The sequence below is a fragment of the Salvia hispanica genome, chromosome 6 (genome assembly GCF_023119035.1).
Source record: "Salvia hispanica cultivar TCC Black 2014 chromosome 6, UniMelb_Shisp_WGS_1.0, whole genome shotgun sequence".
Taxonomy (NCBI): Eukaryota; Viridiplantae; Streptophyta; class Magnoliopsida; order Lamiales; family Lamiaceae; genus Salvia; species Salvia hispanica.
The window spans coordinates 19,393,710-19,409,034 of record NC_062970.1 but is presented as its reverse complement, the minus strand read 5'-3'; positions in this window follow the sequence as shown (position 1 = coordinate 19,409,034).

The following is a 15,325-nucleotide window of genomic DNA, read 5'->3' as shown; positions in this document are numbered from 1 at the left end:
TTAAAATTGATTGATTGGTGGTGGGTGATGGCTGCACTATTCAAAATTGATTGCACAAAACACCATTTCTTTTATTTTTATATATTTATTTATTTATTTAAATGTCGATTTTAAATTCAAATTGGATCACATTTCCCTCTATTTTTATCTATAAATACTCCCCTCTATCCTCACTTACACTCACCACATTCTTGTGTTAACATGAATTTCTCTCTTCAATCTCTCTATTCTCGCTCTTTGCCTCATTTTTCTCATTAGTGCAGTTGTGCTTACATTTTGAGAATTCAAGTCCTAATGTTACTTTTATTTACGTAATGTTTGGTATACTTATATTAGTTACTAAAAATCTCAATTGATATATATATATATATATATATATATATATATATATATATATATATATATATATATATATATATATATATATATATATATATATATTATATAGGTGTGTGATCAAATACTAACTAAGTTATGATAATAACTAATAACTAATATCAATTTTGTATGTTAAAAACATCAACACAAAGACATAAATTTATCAATCTTCTTGTGCTGATAAACTTATGTCTTTGTGTTGATATTTTAAATTTACATGTTGTATTGATATAATTATGTCTTTGTGTTGATAATTTTAATACACAATATTGAAAGTTATTAGTTATTAATGTAAATTAGTTAGCACACTAACGCATCGCTATATATATATATATATATAGGGTTGTGATCGATTGAAATTATTTAGGCTAATTGAGAAATGAGATGCAATATTAGCCACTCATTTTTATTAAATGAGTGGTCCAGATTTTGCCACACAATAAATATTTTTAGATTAATTTAATATGAAAGGGCAGAATAGTAATTTTAACAAAAACAACAAAATTTGAAGAAGAATGGCTCGTCAGTTCCTCTCCGCCAACGAAGAGGAAGAGGGGAAACCAATTGCAAAATCGTTCTGGCAATTCCGGCGCAGCAGCAAGTGTCAACTGCGATCAATTTCCACTCATTGTGGAAACCATATGCTTTTCCCACTGCTTTTTCTTTTTTTTCCTATTTATATTAGTAATATTTTCATGAATCTGAGGCATTTCAGCTCAATCCATCTGCAGTTATTGTACAAATTTTGCGAGAGGTAACGAAAAACTAATTTTTTTTTGTTTTATAATCCGAGTATTAAACGCAATTTTTGGTGGCGATTTTGGTTGTTTTTTTGAGGAATCATGCAATCACGCATTCGTATTCGATGAATTATAATAGTTTGCTCTTTTTCTAAAGTGAGTTTTGCTACGCTGATTGATTTCCTAATTCGTTGAAAATTTATGTTGTGTAATGCGGTGGTGTTCAGAACTCAGTTGTTGTGATGATAAAATGCAATTTGTAATTTGTTGCTCATTACTTGTTTGATGAAAAGCCTGTTAGAATTCTGATATTAAATTGTTCTGGGATTGGTCATTGTTCTGAGCTCCGAAGCTGTCAAAGAAGTTCAGCGAGAGTTTCGTGAAGGAGGGGGCAAGCGTCGGCGTCAATTGGATTAAACTCAAGTACAACAAAAGCAAGTTGTTCCGGAAGATATAGGGGAGAATTTTGCAGGTGGTGTTTCTGATTCGATGGATTTGTTGACTTTTCTTTGTGCTATGATTTTGTTGCATTAATCCAAAATTGTGGGGAAATTTTAGTGTAATCATGTGTTAGAATTGAATTCAGATTTGTTTCTGTGAATCATTTGTTTTTTTTTTGAAGAAAATTGCTTTATTTGAAAAAAAAATGTTGATTATTTTGTAATCTGTTTGCAATCTCGAGAATGTTGATTATTAGGATGGAGTAAATGTAGATCTATTGACATTTTATATAGCTATTGACATGTTGTTGATATTTTTCTATAAGTTGTTGACATTTGATGTCAACTACACATATAATGTCAACTATGGATTGAATTGAAAATTTTAGTGTGAGTGTGTGTTCAAGAACTGATGTTTTAGTATGGATTGAATTGAAATTGTTTTCTTGGATAGGTTTAGGGGTAAAGGAACTGATGCTTTGTAGCTTCTTCTAGCAAATTGCTTTTCTGTTTGAATTTGTAGAACATTATTGTGGCAGGTATTAATTCCAAATTTCCTCCCTTAAATAAATGAAAAATGAAATTTTGCTTGATGTATTGATGTGTTGAAGGCGATAATTAAGCTGAGTATTCTAGCGGAAGCAGGGCATTACGGTGTCCTGATTGAAAATTGCTGCAAGGCTGGTCAATATGATAGAGGTGTGAAGATGCTTGACAAGCTCATTCAGAAAGATATCATATTACAAGGCGTCAGAGTACTTGGCATATGGAACCGAGTGCTTACATGATGAAAGGTCAAAAATTTTCTTCACTTGAGGTGGAAGCTTGTGCACCGGAGTTCAGGAGTGCATGAACATGTATGCACCGCTTAGAGTGACGAATTTGAGCGCCAAGAGTAGTTGCTGCTTCATATCTCTCTGATTTAAGCTTCGTGGCTGTGACATTGAACGATTTTGCTTTTGATTCGGAAATGTGAGATTGTTGGAAAGTTCTAGATTTATTGTTGATAAGTTGTTGACATTTTGCTGAAAGTTGTTGACATTTAATATGCAGGCTATTGACATGTGTTGTATGATCATGATGCCGGAACTTGTGTCAAATAAAAAAATTAAGATAAAATAGTTGTTAGTTTTTAACTGCAAGAATTGTTTTTGAGTTGTTGACACTATATAGAAGTTGTTGACAAGATGTTAACATTTGATATATAAGTTGTTGACATTTTGCTATAAGTTGTTGACCGAGAAATCGTTGATTGCATGAATGGAAGTCGTCGTCAGTGAAAGTTGTTGACATTTTGCTATAAGTTGTTGACATTTGATATTCTGGCTATTGATATGTGAATTATAAGTGTTATTTTTTAGTTGTTGACATTTTAATACGAGTTGTTAACATTTGATATTCTGCCATTTTAGAAATGAAATGACGATAGTACCCCCTAGTTGATATAATCATGTCAACTATACACATATAATGTCAACTATAAGTTGTTGACATTTGATGCAGCCACTCATTCACAATTATCGTCAATAGCTTGCATCAAATGTTAACAACATATAGTTGACATTATATGTGTATAGTTGACATAATCCACAACATTTTCGAAATGTCAACCGCAAGTAGATTATGACAACTCGGAGTATTATCGTCAATATCGTCAATAGTCTGCATCAAATGTCAATAGTCTGCACATCAAATGTCAATAGTCTGCATCAAATGTCAACAACTTATAGTTGACATTATATGTGTATAGATGGCATGAATTGTATATGTAGTTGACATTATATGTGTGCAGTTGACATGAATTGTATATGTAGTTGACATGAATTGTACACATAGTTGAAATTATATGTGTGTAGTTGACATAAATTGTATATGTAGTTGACATTATATGTGTGTAGTTGACATGAATTGTATATGTAGTTCACATAGATTATATATGTAGTTAACATTATATGTGCCTAGTTGACATTAAAAAAGGGAGATGGCTTAATCTTGAATCTAACTCTTAGCAATTAATTCTCAATTCGGGAATATCACCAAACGCCTAGAGTGCATTATGATTAAGCTTGCTTCTCCAATCGATTACTGTCTTGATTAATGTCAATGATAGAAGCTGCACAAACTAAGAAAATCAGACCAGTTCAATCTAAACATCCAACTGGAGAGAGAGAGACTCAAATCCTTAACAAATAAAACCTCAAATCTTGAACAATTTGATCGGTGCAAGCTAAATTAATCCAATAAAATCTCAAAACCTTTGACAATTGGATCAGTGAATATTGAATTATTCAATTGACAATCGGAGATAGATAGATCTCAATTCCTTAGAAAAGAAAATCTCAAATCCTAAACATTTTGATCAGTGCATGCTGAATTAATCCAATTGACAACCAGAGAGATAGAGATAGAGACAAAGACAGAGACAGAGACAGAGAGAACTCAATTTCTTAGCAATAAAATCTAAAAACTCAACAATTTGATTAGTGCATACTGAATAAATTCAATTAACAATTGGATAGATAGAAAAACCTCAAATCTCAACACAGAAAAGATAAAAAATCCTTAACAATGTTAGCGCCGCGGTGGAGCAAGCATGACGGTGGATCACGATCTCACGCATACAGTGACAGCAACGACGTGAGGAAGGCAGCGGCGGAGCAGCAATGTTAGTTTAGCAGCAATGAAGCTCTGCCATTGGATCAAACTATCCGTGGTTTTGGGGTGGAATCCACGACTCGGATCCGTCGATTCTCGCGATTAACTGCTTCGTGACTCGGATCCACGACTAGTATCACCTTGTCCAACATTTCTTTGTTCACAATATGACTCAGTATACCAACAACATTTTGTTTTCTCATCTGAAAACTTCACAGAATATGACCCGGTTACCCGATTATGAAACCTACTGTGAATTTAATACCTGCATTCATTATGCAAATATCTCATTTCCTAAATGTTCTTTCGTTGAGTGCTAAGAGATTATGACCATCCTAAACAAATTGTGATAGAAACTAACAATTTCTTATCACTGTGGACTTTCCTAGAGACCTTTTATCTTGTGAAGATTCAACTTTAGGCCCTACAATCTTCTATTTCAGAGAAATACATTATGTTTACAATTACAATAGAGTTTAGATCACCAATTTCCTTCATTTTACCCTTTACTTTGTAAAAATCAAGTTATAAACATGAAAAACTATGGAAACATTTTCCATTAGTAACTAGAAACAACTTCTCTTTCACGATTAAGCATTTGCATCACAATCGATTTCAACCAAAACATTAAGCATCGCTCCAAACCTAAGAACCACAACTTTTTTTTCAAAAAAAATTACGGAATCATGACTCTAGCTTCAAAAATGAAGGATATGAAGTAAAATCTCAAACAAAAACACATTCGTGAGTTTTAATCGTAAAATACAGAGAGCAGAACAACGTACACTTACCGTTACAACACCAAACAATTTATTTTTAAAAATTAATATACCTTCCGTGAAGAATTGGAGGCGCGATGAGAGGTGATGCGAAGGCGGTCGGCCTCCGGATGGTCGTTGAACTCGGCCGAAATTCGGCAAGAGAGCGATCGATGAACCCATTGATCTCCATTTTTTCCAATTAATCGAAGAACCAGACTCCGATCTGCTCCGCGAGTAGAGACCTTGGATTTGGAATTGAAATCAGAGGTAGAGACGGCAGTGGGGGCAGTGGTGCTGCTGTACTACGTGGTTAGCCGCCGGATTTCGACGGCTGCTGAAGGGGAGGATTCCGCCGGTGGCGATTGCTTGAAATTGAAGAGCAGATCGGCGAAGAAACGACAGTCGCGGGTAGAGAGATGAATAACAATTTTGATTGATTTTTGAAGATTTGAATTGTATAAGAGTAATTGAAGATTTGCATAATTGTATAAGAGTAATTGAAGATTTGCATAATTGTATAAGAGTAATTGGAAACGTTCGAGAGGGTATTGAAGATAATTTAAACATTTTAGAACTGAAATGACAAAAATACCCCCTTGTTGACATAAACTGCATGCTATTGACATTGTGCGAAAATTGTGAATGAGTGGCTGTGATTGCATCTCAATTCTCAATTAGGCCTAAAAATCTCAACCTAACAGGACCCTATATATATGTATATATATATATATATATATATATAATTTTATATTACTATCAAGATGTCTTCATCTTGTGAAGCTCGTGTTGATAAGGGAAAAAGAAAATCCAAGACTAAGAGGCCAAGCCGGAAATCCGTGATTGATGAAATTTTCCAAATGAACGTGACTACGTAGCAGGTTAATATTTACTATTTACTAATTATATTAAATTATTGCTCAAATTTTTTTTATATTTATACTACAAACATTGCTTGCTTTGTAGATTCGAGAAGAACAAGATATGGCTAATGCTATAGCTCTTTCCCGCTCCCAATCCCAAGACGGACGTGGATATGGTGGTGGTGAGACTTATGTTGGTGATGGTAGTAATGCTCCCGGCGACTATTATGAACAATCAATTCCAACCCCGATGAATCTTGATGATGATGAAGAGGAGGAGGATAAGGAGGAGGAGGAAGATGAACAATAACAAGAAATGATGCCGCCACCACCACCAAGGGGTCATTGTGGTGGTCGTGGTCGAGAACAACCTCCTAAATCCACTGAAAGGACTTTAACCTCAATCATCATGACCAAACATTTCACGAAGGTACGAGATCCTAAAGACCCGGCCGCTTTTAATGTGCTATGCAACTATTGCGACAATGTGTACATATTACGAAAGGGAGGGGGATACATATACTCGTCACATGGAGAAAGCCCATCCGGTCGAGTTTGGTATCACTCCAACCCAAACTCTACTCAACTTTTGACCTGGAGCGGGGAGTGGGACGGGTTCATCCCAAACATCGGGTCTGTGTAGCTCTTCTCTTTTAAAATATGATCACCAAAATGGTCTTAATGTGGTGTCTAGGTTTGCTGTGATGAAACATTTTCCTTTAAATGCTTTTGATAATTATGAGTTTGAATTGAGTATGCGACAAGTTTATAATAATTCTGCAAAAAAATTGAGTCGAACTTCTGTGACTCGGGCTGTTGTTCGACAATCCTTAGAAAAAAAGGTGCAATAAGGTACCTATATTATTAACTTGGGACATAAAGTTTCAATTTTCTCTGATGTGTGGACTGATTGTTTTGCAAAAATTCATATATGGGCATCACTGTGCACTTCGTTGATAACAGTTAGAGTATGAACTAATATTTGATTGCATTCAGGGAATTTCCTACACCACACACTGCACAAGCAATTGCCTAATTGAACATTCAAGTTTTTAATGAATTTCAATTGATCAGTTGGTTTTGATAATGCAAGTGCTAACATTGCAAGTATAGATGAACTAATATTGATGGATAATATTTTATGTGTGATGTATTGCTCATATTTTGAATTTATGTGTTCAAGATTCCATCTGAGTTGTGGCAAAAGTATGTTGATCCTATTGGAACTGCTGTTAAGTTAATTCATAACAAGTCTCCTATTGGTAAAGCTTGGAAGAAATATTTTCATGGCAACCAGTTCAAGCAAACCAATTTTCGTATGGATGTTTCAACTCGTTGGAACTCGACGTACGATATGTTGGGATTGATATTGAACCACATTGAGTACTTATGTGAATTTTTTTAGAACTTTTCCACATGCTCCTTCCGATTTGCTTTTGATACCCGCTTGTTGGAAACAAAGCATGGATTTGTTTCGATTATTCCAAGTTTTCAAAAATGCTACTGTTGAGTTATCTTGTGTTTCTTATCCTACTTGTATGCGGGTTTTGGAACATTGCAAGTATATCGCAATTGGCTTCAAGACGTGTTTGAAAAATACCAGAAACATGGAGTTTAAGGCTATTTTATTTTATATGATCGAAAAATGGCTAAAGTATTTCAAACGTATACCGAATGTGTTTTTGATTGCAAAATGCTTGGATCCAAAGTTGAAGTTATATGGTGTTCATAAAGTTTTGGACATGTATTATGGTTGTTTGGGAAGTTTGGATTTTTCCGAACTTCGAGATTTGGATTTGAGAGGACAAGAAACCTTTGAACCAAATATTTCGATTGTTGAAGAAATCAAGCTAAGGTTAGATAGTGCACTTCGTGCTCTCTACAGGGAATATGAAATGCGCTATAACACCACTCACTAGGTACGACCTCCTCCTAGTCCTTCTACATTTGATTTTGGTGGCGGGAACTATAGCAACAACATGATTGATCTAGACGTAGTATCACAATTGCAAGATCTATACGGTACTACAACCAATAGGACTAGAGCTAGTAGTGAGTTGGACATATACTTGGAATCGCGCTCTATTTTAAAAATGCAGGTCCTCCTAATCAACAAATCTATGTCCTTGATTGGTGGTCAACACATGATAAAGAGTTTCCGATACTCTCGGTAATGGCCAAGGAGATTTTCACCGTCCCCGCTTCCACCGTCGCCGTTGAGCATGCTTTTAGTGTCGGCGGTTGTGTCCTAGACGACAAAAGGAACAACCTCTCCGCCAAAAACATGGAAGCCACTATGTTACTTGATGATTGGGCAAAGGCGAACATGAGGACACAAGAGCCAGATTTCAACTTCCGTGTAGAAAATGATGGTGAAGATTTTACCACCGATGAAGAGGTCGGAAGCGAGATCGCACAACAATATCATGACTGGGAAGCGGCGATGAGCACGGCCGACCAAGAAGGTAAGCGAGGTAAGAGAACTATGAGGGCTTTGATTCCTCAATAAATTGTGGATATGTAGGCAATTCAACTTAAATTTGAAAAGGCTGGCTTTGAAAGTTTAAGTTGAGCTCAACCCCTTTTCAATTTTTTCTTTTTTTCCCATTTCATGTATCTATTTGTTTATGTTTAGATGAGTACGACAATTGTAAATTATATCACTTTGTAATCTGTTTGTAAATTATATCACATTGTAATGCTTGTGAATTTTGTCACATTGTAATTTGTATATGTAAATTGTAAATTTGATATCATTTTCACCTTACTCGTCTTAATTAAATTTAAACTATCCATTTCCTTATTCCAATTTATTTTATACTATATATTTTAAACTACATGGCAAAAAAAATTGAGAAAAAAAATAGCGAAACCGAACCTAAACCGCTGCAAACCATCCGAAAACCTACTAAGTTATGTGACTAATATTGTAGTACATATGTTAGTAGTAACTAATAGTATTAAGTTATGTGGAGTATAAAGCAATAATTGCTCTTAATATTATATAGCACATATTGTAATCCATGTTAACAATCATAATATTAATTACTACTATTATTAGATCATATCAAACCTTATAGTTGGAAAATATATTACTTTTTAAAAATATTATGTATAATGTTATATTTGATACTGACATTTATTTTTTATTTATATTAGTATAAGGGATGTGTTATATTGCTAATCCATATTTAAATTGCTAACTAAAACTAAATAATATGTATTAGAATTTAGATCTTTAAATCAAATGCCAAGATTATAAGTGGAATATCAATACATTATTACAAAAAACCATCAACAATGTTATTAATGATTAATATCAAATTAGTTATAACTAACTTTTAAAAAATATCACAACATTTTAAATGCATATAACTATCTCAATTTAAATTATTTTTGCACACAATATATGTCAAATTAAAGATAATTTTATAAGGATTCTAACAAGATCTCACTTGCATATGTTCTCATATCAAAATTTGAAAAAAAAAAAATCTTCAATTTTTCGTATTTTTTACATCCAGTTTTATATCAATGTAGCTATCATAGTATGTCAACATAATCAATTCAAAATTGTGTTTACATATTCAAGACATCATATTGATATGCATAATATTGATATTCTAATCCAAAACCATAGAGGTCCCATTTATGGGAGGCATGCATTTTAAGAAATGTTAAGAAAAGTGGATGTAATAAAGTTAGTGGAATAGAGGTCCCACTTGTATATATTAGTTCTAAATAAAATGTGAGTGGAATTAGTTAGTGGAAGGTGGGATCCTATTATCATTTATGATAAAAGTAAATCGGAACTCCTATTCGCAGACGGACAAAAATGAAAAAAACGAGACTTTTATTCGTGGACAGAGATAATAGGATTATATGCTATACATTAATATACTAATGGGACTCCTATCAGCAATTGATAATATCTCTAATAGTATATTATATGCTATACATTAATATACTAATGCAATGAGAAATTTCATGTTTTTTTCAAAAAAATTATTCTATTTGAAGATTTTAATCTATAATTATTATAATAAAATTTAAGTTGGAAACTAATTATCATACGGTGTTTAAAATAATTATGTAAACGCTACTATAATATTCAAAACAATAATTAGTAGTATAATGATGTATGAAACTATATTAAAATACACTCTATATTTTTAATATAATCGAAGGTATTATAATATAAATAATTTTATAGACTATATGATAGTATTAAAACTTATAAATTATTGATTTCAACTTTAGTAGAATTGATTATAGAATATAATATGATAATATATAGTATTACAACTTATAAATTATTATTGACTTCAACTTTAGTATCATATTACATTAAACATTTTTTTTTCAAAAAAATAAAATTTTAATCATAAATTATAAAACCAGTATAAAATAATTTTGAAAAAATTAATCTAGAAAAGAAATGATACAATCTGGTTAGAGAAGTTAAATTAAAGAAAATAACAACAATTGAAAAGAAAGGGTAATAGTGTAAGGTTATTAGAGCATTAAATGAGATATTTGAATTATTAATATCTATTACCTAAATTTACTAAAATGCCGTTTTATGGCCAGCCATGATGTGGTTGCGTAGTATTACCCTTCAGGAAATTGCTTTCTTGTTGCTTTAGCTGCTCGCTTAACTTCTTCCCCCTCTATTCCTCTTTTCTCCATTTCCTTTACTCTTCTCTTTTCGACCTCTCTTTTTGTAAACTTAAAAATCAAACCTCCATTTGCATAGATTTAGAGGTATTGATGCCTTCTTCTCTTCTCAGCTTCTCACAAATTTTCCTCCTCCTTCCGTTGTGTGCTGTCTTCATACAGTTTTCTGCAAAAGGCATAATATATATAAATGGAGTAGATTTGTTATATAATTTGAGTAATATATGGAGTATCTAATACTATTATGCGATATCATAAATCATAAATACAAAACATAGAGAAAGACATAAACTTAAAAAAACAATGAATCACATAAATTCGTGATAAATGGAAGTGATCAAATGCTAACTCATCATTTAATTGCTACTACAATTAATTTAAGACCATATGATTTTAGAAAACTTGTGGTCTATAATTTGCCATGTGTAATTTTTGTTTTTATTAATTAAATCGAAAAAATAAAAAAAAAAACTACCAAATTAGGGTTTTGGATGAAAATGTTAATATAATGTTTCGAAAATATTAACACAATGCTTTGAGAATGTCAACACAATGCTTTGAGAATGTTAACACATGGCTTATATTGACATTCTACATGTATTATATTGACATATTATATATACTATGTTGACATTTGTTGTTGTACGAAAAAATTGAAAATTTTTAAATTTTTTTTTTCAAATTTTGACATCGGAACATATGCAAGTGAGATCTCGTTAGAATCCTTATGAAATTATCTTTAACTTGATATATGTTGTACGAAAAAATAATTTAAATCAAGAAAGTTATATGCGTTTTAAAGTTATGAGATATTTTTCAAAAGTTAGTTACAACTAATTTGTTGTAAATTGACCTTAATACACTTATTAACGTTTTTTGTTGATCTTAATGACATTCCGAGACTGATGATCTAGGCCCTTAGAGCATCCGCAGCGGTGAGAAGGACGGTGCTCGTCCGTCCGTCGCTGGAGCTCGTCCGTCCGTGTCGCTGAGCAGCCCTACGTGGCACGCTCTGATTGGCCAACGGCATAGCCGTTGGCAAATTCATTTTTTTAAAAAAAAAATTCAAAATTTATTTAAAAAAAATGTTTTTAAATAAAAAAAATATTTTTCCACTTCCCAAAAAATTATATCCGTTTTCTACCCACTTTTAATTTATTTTTCAAATTTTTTTCCCCAAAATTCACATTTTCATCTATAAATACCCCCACTTCAACACAAAAAAATCACATTCTCATCTATTCTATCATCATTCATCTACATTCTCTCATCTTTTTTCCTCATACTCTCTCATCTAAATTCCCACCACACTAAGCAATGTCCGACTCCGGCGATCACCCCTCCGGCAATCGCGGTTGGAACCACGATTGGTTCGACTCCGAGGCCGGATATAGTCCGGAAACCCAATTTACGGCCCCTCCTCAAACCCAAGGTTCGCAAGCTCCGGGTGGCTACCGTCCTTACCCGGTGCATGACCTAAACGCCCTCGGGTTCGGGTGGGCACCCGAACTCGGATCGAGAGGGAGCAGCAGCTCTACTACTACTCCTACTTCTGTTCCTACTCCTACTCTTCCTGTTCGTGGCACCCGCACCCCATACACTTCGGGTGAGATGATGGCGATGTTCAAAGCATACTTGGCAGTCTCCGAAGATCCGGACGTCGGCACGAACCAAACCGGGATACATATTGGTGGCGCATCACTCGTCTCTACAATGAAACTTGGCAAGCGGGAACCATCTATCGCAATGATAGTATGGTTCGCAATTGCGTCTACAGATGCAACGAGGCAATCGGGAAGTTCCAGGGGATTTACCTCCGGGAAGAGCGGTCGGCGGGGAGCGGCATGAACGAGCTCGACATCATCATTGCCGCCTTGGCGGCATACCAACGGGAGGAGTTCAAACCGTTCAAGTACCTCGATTGTTGGCAGGAGGGGCGCCTACATCCGAAGTATAGGGGCGGCATAGTAGCATCCTCCTCCAGCTCCTCCAGCAAACGGTCCAGGTCGGTGGCCCTATCCGATGGCGCCTCCGATGATATGGCTACCCAGGCTTGCCGGAGCTACCTTGGGTAGCCCCGGCCCGGCCCCAGCAGGTTCCCGCCCGCAAGGAAGGAAGAAGGCGAGCGGCCAACCGCCCCCGCCCTCGCGCCTCGACTCCATCCGCCCCCGCTCCCTTTGTGCCTCCTCCACCCCCGAACAACACGTTGTGGGCCATCTTGAGTCAACTCTATATGGACGATACATCTCGGATGACTCCAGATCAACTTGCAACATATGAGCAAATGATCCGGGGTCTCAAGAGGCAATTGGGGTTAGAGGACTAGTCTTCCACGTGTGTAAAATTTTTAATTTGTAGGATTTTAATTATGTATTTTTTTATTTTTTAGGATTTTAATTATGTAATTTTTATTTTTTAATGTATTTTTATAATGTAGAAATGTTTTTAATAATTGGAGTATTTAAATTGAATAATAGAATGGTGGGACCCTTGAGCTTGTCCTTAGCTAAGAGCACGGATGTAGGTGTTGTGCTCTTAGCTACGGATAAGGAGTAAAAGTGGGTCCGGACCCACCTTCGTGCTCTTAACTAAGAGCACGAATGGGGATACTCTTAATTTGAATATCTAATGGCTATTATTTAATTGTACTTAGCAATTAAGTATTGAGTTAGTAATATAACACTCCCAGAACATAGAACTCTAAAGCATATATACAAAAAATAGTAGAGAAGACATTTATAGACAAAAGCTAGGAAATTACTCTAGGAAATGCCATTATAAATTTATCTAAACTTGACAGTACAGAGAAATTACTCTAGGAAATGCCATTATACATGTATTTATAGATGATCAATTCTTCTCATGGAATCAATCTATCCTTGAACATAGAACTCTAAAGCATATATACAAAAATAGTAGAGAAGACATTTATAGACAAAAGCCATTCTAGGAAATTACTCTAGGAAATGCCATTATAAATTTATCTAAACTTGACAGTACAGAGAAATTACTCTAGGAAATGCCATTATAAATTTATCGCGCGGAACTCTTCCTCCAGATTCTCGTTGTACACCTCTCGAATGAGAATGGAATCACTCCTTTGCAGCACAGACATTCTGTCAAACACGATGTGGGCTCTCTGAATAATTTGATTCTTGATATGCCAGAACATCCCAACCAAAAATAAATAAAAAAATTTTCCTAAAAAACTAATCGGAGTTAAACAATTGATAAGGAAAGTTACCTCGCTATTCAGTGAAACGCAGAAATTTAGCGACTGAATTTGAATAGGGACGCGGTAAAGAAACGAAGAGGAAGAGAGAAAGAGATGGATGCGTGAAAAGAAACAGAGAGGGAGAGAGAAAAAAGAGAGACGACTCGGAAGGGATGCGCAAATTTAAAATTAAGTATATTTTTATTCCATAATTTTTATGATTTATGTATTATACTCCTAGTTGTTTTAGCAAGCAATATATTTAATTTTAATATTTTTACTCATATGTTAAAATTTAAGATCTGTAGCCGATAATCATCACCACAATAATGACTATCCACATGGAAAAGATTGATGCCCATAGCTAGTGAAAATAATTTTGAAGCTTGTTTTCTTATTAGCAATTTTTGGGCACAGTATAGTTGAAGTTGAATTTCTAGGTACACACACATTATGTACTATAATATTGGATATTTTTATGTACACTTTGTTATTTTTAAGTGTGCTATAATTAAACAGATTTCACTTGAAAACTATGAGTGATGTCAATGACACTTACAAAGTCTAAGCCTTTATCGCATTATGCTTATTCTTATCATAGTGGTGTTCATGAGCTTGAGGTCCTTCAGTCAAAACTCTATGGATAAATGCTGCATGACAGATTAGGTGTAGCTCTATAGCTCGAGATGTTAGTAGACCGGTTGTGGGCGTCGTTCACTTTAAGGTAACACGGTCAGTTCTGAACAAAGAAAAAGAATAATTTCACAACCTAGATAGGCTTAGACTACCTATCGTGAAATGTTGCAATGCCAGTTCAATTATTTCTAAGCCTTACTGAAATAAGATGACGTTGGTGTGGTATAGCACTGAATTGGATCTAACAGCGAGACATGTCTTTATGCTATCTACTGAAAGACGAGGTCTCGTAAATTATTGTTTCTTAATCAATGTACGTTAGCATTGAGCATATGGTATTGATTATGCACTACTTTGACTTACCAAATGGGACGAGTTTTTCGCAACCCAATAAGCCTGGTATATTGGGTAGTGGTAATCAATATCTAGCGGTGCTAGGATTGCTATTATGTTGAATCATGCGCGAGGTGAGTCTCGTTTGATAACATCCTCAAGAGGAGCTTGAAATAAGGTTTTATTATTCGGAACCTAGCTAGTTGGAGTTTGATTACTCTATGAATAATCAATAAGAATTTCTTGCTGAGTCCACTCTTGTAATTAATAAGATATTAATTAATTAAGTCCATAGCAGACAATAATTAATTAATGGATGTTTCTATCTTAAGCGCGGAAAATAAATATCAAGCAATGGAAACCCGGATTACTTATAATTTCGATTTGGATGGGGAGTGCAATATTACTTCTGTAGTGGTTGCTCGTAATATTCCAATTATAATCTTATATTAAATTGGGGATCAATTTAATTACTAAAAAGCTAATTGGAGGAGCCCATATCCAAAATCTTCCATAGATCCCTGTCTGGGCCCAATATGTGACTTAATATAAATAAGAGAATAAAGGAGACAGAAAAGACACTTATTTTCTTCCAAATATTTTCGTCCCTCTCTCTTCTCTGCAGAAGAAC